This window comes from Ranitomeya imitator, chromosome 3 (genome assembly GCF_032444005.1).
Source record: "Ranitomeya imitator isolate aRanImi1 chromosome 3, aRanImi1.pri, whole genome shotgun sequence".
NCBI lineage: Eukaryota > Metazoa > Chordata > Amphibia > Anura > Dendrobatidae > Ranitomeya > Ranitomeya imitator.
Window position 1 is genome coordinate 189,243,916 of NC_091284.1, and position 6,000 is coordinate 189,249,915.

Sequence of the window (6,000 nt, forward strand, 5' to 3'; positions counted from 1 at the left end):
GGCTTCCTCTGATCTCACATTCGGGTTAAGGGTGCTACAGGCCATAGTCCCTCCCTAAGGAAGCTTACATCTCTGTAATTCTCTCGTCGTGCTGTCATGGGAGTCCGAGTAAAGCATTAAGCTACTTACTGGTAGCGGCATTTCTCGGAGGCCCATGACAGCACCCTTAGTTCCCTCCCTATTCACTGGGGGTTGCACTTCCTATAAATGTATATATTTCACAATACGATACCAGTTCCAATAGATGTCTGATATTTTGTACATAATCTGTATATAGTGTATATTTTTGTGTACCACTAACCGCGGTAGTCCTCTCAAGACTCTGAAATACAACTGAGGCAAGGGAGAGGTACCGCCCTTTTGTATCTGTAGGTTTCCTGTTCCTAATGGGCGGATCCCCTCTCTCGTCGTGCTGTCATGGGCCTCCGAGAAATGCCGCTACCAGTAAGTAGCTTAATGCTTTTCTGCTACGGCAATAAAACTGCATATGGTGCTGTTACATACGCAAGCTGTCACTGCAGGGGTTAAGCTGTGCTCTTGCTGGGCACAGGAAGAGGTTAATTCCAAAGTGAGACTTTAGCTTTCTTCTCATCAGTAACTGTAATGAGTTTGTTTCCCAATATGGGGAACTTTTGTGGTACAGATTAGCTAGCTAGTTTCATCATAATGTAAAGATCTTGTGACCCCCGTGAGAAAACAGAAAGACAAGCATTTCAAAGGAGTAGGAGAGTTTGTATGTGGCAGGCGGGGGCTGGAGGAATACTAAGGAGAAGAAATATATAATTTGGAAATGAAAGATTAATTAAAATAAGTGGCTGAAAATATATATACAGTAGACATATGTGTTTATGCTCTATGTATATAGTATAAGAAATTTGGCACTCCAGATAATGATGCAAAAATAATTTATTTCATGTAGTAACAACTTTGTTGCAAAAAAAATTGTTTTGGCCACAAATAGCATCCTTCAGAACAGAGAGTGGCAAGGAGTGTGAATGGCTGGAGTCACACAGCATAAGATCATACAGGCCAAATGGATGTAAAAACAGCGCAGGAGAATGGAATCATGGCACCTTTCCCCTATGCACAACAGGTTCGTCATTCTAATAAAGCTTGTTGAAAGGCTTCAGCGCATTTAATCCTCAAGCTTTTTGACTGTGGTCTCTTATGGAGTATTGGCATGGCTGTGATTTGCCGACACAGCACGTGACCCGGCCTGTATAAAGGCCAGATCACGAATGCTGCTGCCATTATGCTCTCATTAGCGTAGTAATAGGCTGCAGGTGAGCAATCTGCAAAAACAGCAACTTCTGCAACCCATATCTGTTGTAGTATTCTGCTAGTACTGTGCTAAAAGCCGCTTTGTGTACTTTGCATCCCCCTATCTGTGGGAGTGCTGTCCTTTTAGCCGCTGTGTGTACTCTGCACCACTTGCCAGTGGGAGTACTGTACATAATTTAAATAATTTGTCAGGACTGCTGTGTGTTTTCTAGTAGTTTTGCAAATCAATATATCTCATCGGCCATCTCGTTGCCATTTCTAGGCCCCAAAAATATAGTGCAATGTTTTTGCTAGTACTGTTGCAAATAAATCTACTCTTCCGCAATCTCTTTGCTGGATGTGTTTAGAAAATTAACTTCCAAAAATGAGGAGAACATCAAATAAGAGACGTGGCAGTGCTGGTGCTTACATAGCTGCTGATGGTGATGGTAGTGTAGCTGATGCAGGGAGAGGACGTGTTTGATCTGTACCTGCTACATGTCCAAATTCAACACCATTGTATGGCTGAGAGTGGCTCCAGTTCCTTCACAATATCTTCCACCCAGTCCATGGTCATCGAGCTTCCACCTTACCTCCTTGAAAATCAGACTAGCAGTCTGATCTCCAAGTCATGTAGCAGTCTCTTCTGCTTTTCATGACTCCGCTGGCTTGGGTTCTGTGCTCATCCACCTGCCCCTGCACCAGAAGTGGAAAAGACTGAGTGAACTGCCCAAGTGCCCAATCACTTGTTAGGTTGGATGATAAGCACATGGGAGGACTAGTATACACAGTCAGTTGACCACCACAGTACATGTCAGATGATGACGAAACTCTGTTGCCAACTGCAGCATCTTTATGCAGTGTGCAGACTGGCAATGAGGGCAGGGTTGAAGAGTTGGTGGAAGATGATGCGGGGCATGATGATGTCCTAGACCCCACATTGAGCGGAGGCCATCTTAGTGATGTGTGAAGTTTGGAGGAAAAAGAGGTGGCCACGCTGCCACAAGAGCACTGCAAAAGAGGAAGTAAGGTGCAAAGGCACAGCGGGCAGCCTCTAGCCAGTACATCGGCTGCTACTGTCCACCACACCACTGATATAAGCACACCAAAGACAACTCAAAAGAACTCCCTGGCATGGCATTTCTTCAGGGAATGTGCTGCTGAGAAGCGTCTGGTGGTTTGCATTCTGTGCCATCAGACCCTGAAGCGAGGCATAAATGTTCTGAACCTGAGCACCGCCTATATGAGAAAGCATCTGAATTCCATATGAAAGATCTGAGCCTCTTCCTGCTCACTTTTCTGCGGTCTCAGCCTCTTCCTCTTGCTCACGATCAGCCGGGCCACCTGCCTCTCCGCAAAGAGAAAATGCGACAGCATTATCATCACCACCACCTGTGTCACCGAGCATCTCCACACTGTCCCATGAAAGTGTTCAGCTTTCCATCCCCCAAATTCTAAAGAGAAGGAGAAGATATGAACCTAGCCATCCATGAGCCATGGTCCAGAATGACAGCATTTCCAAATTACAGGTCTTTGAAATGCTGCCATTCTGGCTGGTGGAGATTCACAGTTTTAAAAAACTGATATTTGTGGCTGTCTCGCAATACATTGTTACTAGCCCCCTCTACTTTTTCAGGCGTGCCATCCCAGCCCTGCACAAACATGTTGCAGACCAAATCAAGTGTGCACTGCACAATGCCATCAGTGGCAAGGTACACATAGCCACCGATATGTGGACCTGTAAGCACGGCCAGGGATGTTACATCTCCCTAACTGCTGCCTACTGGGTAAATGTGTCAGCTGTGGCAGAGGTGGAAGGAATTTTAGCTCATGTCCTACCACCTAGTATTGGTGGACGCTTGTCTTTCTATGTTGCCTCCTAGTCCTACTCTTCTTTCTCCACCACCTCCTCATTCCGTCACTGGAAGACTTGCACCACCAGCTTAAGCACAGCCAGGGGAAAATGACAGTAGACTGTTCTTCAATTCCTCTGGTGGACAAATACCACAGTGCTCAGAATCTGTGACTGGGATCCAACAGAAGACAGATGAGTGGTTGGTGCTGGTGAACCTCACGCCCGGCCTGGCGGTGTTCGATAAAGGGCAAAATCTCCTAGCAGCTCTGGCCTAGCTGCTTTGACGCATATCCCTTACTTGGTGCATGTGCTAAACTTGCTGGTGGAGAGCTTTCTGCAAAACTACCAATACATTTCGGAGCTGCTGCTGAAAGTGCGGGCAGTGTGTGCGAACTTTTGGTGTTCTCAACCTGCTGCTGCTCACCTGTCTGTGCTGCAGAATCACTTCTAACTTCCCTGCCACTGGCTGATATGTGACATACCAACAAAGTGGAACTCCACCTTGGAGAGATTGTGTGAGCAGCAGAAGGCAATAATGGAGTTTTAGCTGCAGTTTGCACAGTTGAGTTGCACTGCAGAACAACACCACTTCAACACTAATGACTGGGCCTCCATGCAGGACGTGTAATGCCATGTTGCGCTGCTTTGAATATTCCACCAATATGGCCTAGTAGGGGAATACATGCGCAAGCCACTTCAAATAGAGGGCTACTTTAAGCCTAAAATGACTCTGTGTCTAACACCAGCAGTGATGTTGATTGTAGTAGTGTAGTAGTGGTATTTATTTTTAAAGGGAACCTGTCACCCCGTTTTTTGAGATTGAGCTATAAATACTGTTAAATAGGGCCTGCGCTGTGTGTTCCTATAGTGTATGTAGTGTACCCCGATTCCCCATGTATGCTGAGAAATAACTTACCAAAGTCGCCGTTTTCGCCTGTCAATCAGGCTGGTCAGGTCGGGAGGGCGTGGTGACATCGCTGGTTCTTCCTCAGCTTTACGTTGGTGGCGTAGTGGCGTAGTGGTGAAGACACAGCGCGCGATCTGCGCTGTCATCCCTTTCGTCGGTGGGGGCGGCCATCTTCCTGGGGCCGCGCGTGCGCAGATCGAGTGCTCTGCTGCACGGGGCTTCAGGAAAATGGCCGCGGGATGCCGCGCGTGCGCATTAGAGATCGCGGTGGCCATTTTCCCAAAGCCGAGATGCAAACTCGGCTTTGGGAAAATGGCCGCCGCGATCTCTAATGCGCACGCGCGGCATCCCGCGGCCATTTTCCTGAAGCCCCGTGCAGCAGAGCACTCGATCTGCGCACGCGCGGCCCCAGGAAGATGGCCGCCCCCACCGACGAAAGGGATGACAGCGCAGATCGCGCGCTGTGTCTTCACCACTACGCCACTACGCCACCAACGTAAAGCTGAGGAAGAACCAGCGATGTCACCACGCCCTCCCGACCTGACCAGCCTGATTGACAGGCGAAAACGGCGACTTTGGTAAGTTATTTCTCAGCATACATGGGGAATCGGGGTACACTACATACACTATAGGAACACACAGCGCAGGCCCTATTTAACAGTATTTATAGCTCAATCTCAAAAAACGGGGGTGACAGGTTCCCTTTAAGGGCACCTTTGATTCCATGATGCTGTTCAGATGAAAATGGCTTCCATACAAATTACATATGTAAATTACAAAGAATAAACAGTGACAGACAGGTACAGAGGTGAGAGGGCTATGTCCTTGCAGGCTTACTATCTACAGCAGGGGTGTCAAACTGTATTCCTTGAGGGCCTCAAACGATGCGTGTTTTCAAGATTTCCTTAGCTTTGCACAAGGTGCTGTAATCATTGTGTGTAGGTGATTAAATTATCACCTGTGCAGTCAAGGAAATCCTGAAAACATGACCTGTGTGCAGCCCTTGAGGAATGCAGTTTGACACCCCTGATCTACAGGATAATGGGGAAGGAGATAGTAGGTTGGTGGGTTGCAGCAGCTACGATGGTAGTGATGTGACAGCAGGGTCATTGCAGGCTATAGGCAATGCTGAAGAGATGAGTTCCAAATGTGTGAGATAATTGGACATGTTGAGGCATGAAATTCAGAAGGATAGAGGATGCTTGGGGGAATTCTTAGAGGCAATTGGATGAGTAAAAGTTTATCAGCAGAGGAGAAAACAGAGTTCTTGTGAGGACGGGAGAATATGAGTGGGAAGATATCGTGAAATGTATGGAGAAGACAAATTATGGATGGCCCTGTAGGTCCTTGTTAGTAGATTAAACTGGATTTGTTGAGGAATTGGGAGCCAATGAAAGGATTTGCAGAGGGGATAGGTGGAGGAGTAGGGAGGGAAGACGTGGATTAATCGGGCGGCAGGATTAATTTTGGACTGAAGAGGTGCAAGAGTGTTAGTCAGCAGGCCACAAAGAAGTCTATTGCAGTAGTCAAGACATTGGGATTAGATGATGAAGGCATGCACTAACATAGATTCAGGGTCGAGGAAGGGACGAATTCTGGAAATATTTTAGAATTGGAGGCGGCAGGAAGTGGTAACAGCTTGGATGTGCAGGTTTAAGGACAGGGCAGCTTAAAGGGTTACTCCAAGGCAGCAGAATTGTGGTACAGGGGAAAATGTGATGGATTGGGTAGGTGGCTTGAGATGAAGGAAAAAATGTTTAGTTCGGTTTTGTCCACATTGAGTTTTAGACAGCGTAATGAGAAGGAGTTTATGAGTGATAGATGCTCTGGGATTCTGGACATCAGAGAATTGACATCGACATTTTGGCCAGAATGGTAGATTTTAGAGCCATCCACATTTAGATGGTACTGACTTATGGGACTATGAATAGAGCAGTCAACAACTCTGTGTAGTAGATCTGTTGGCTGGCGTGACGCT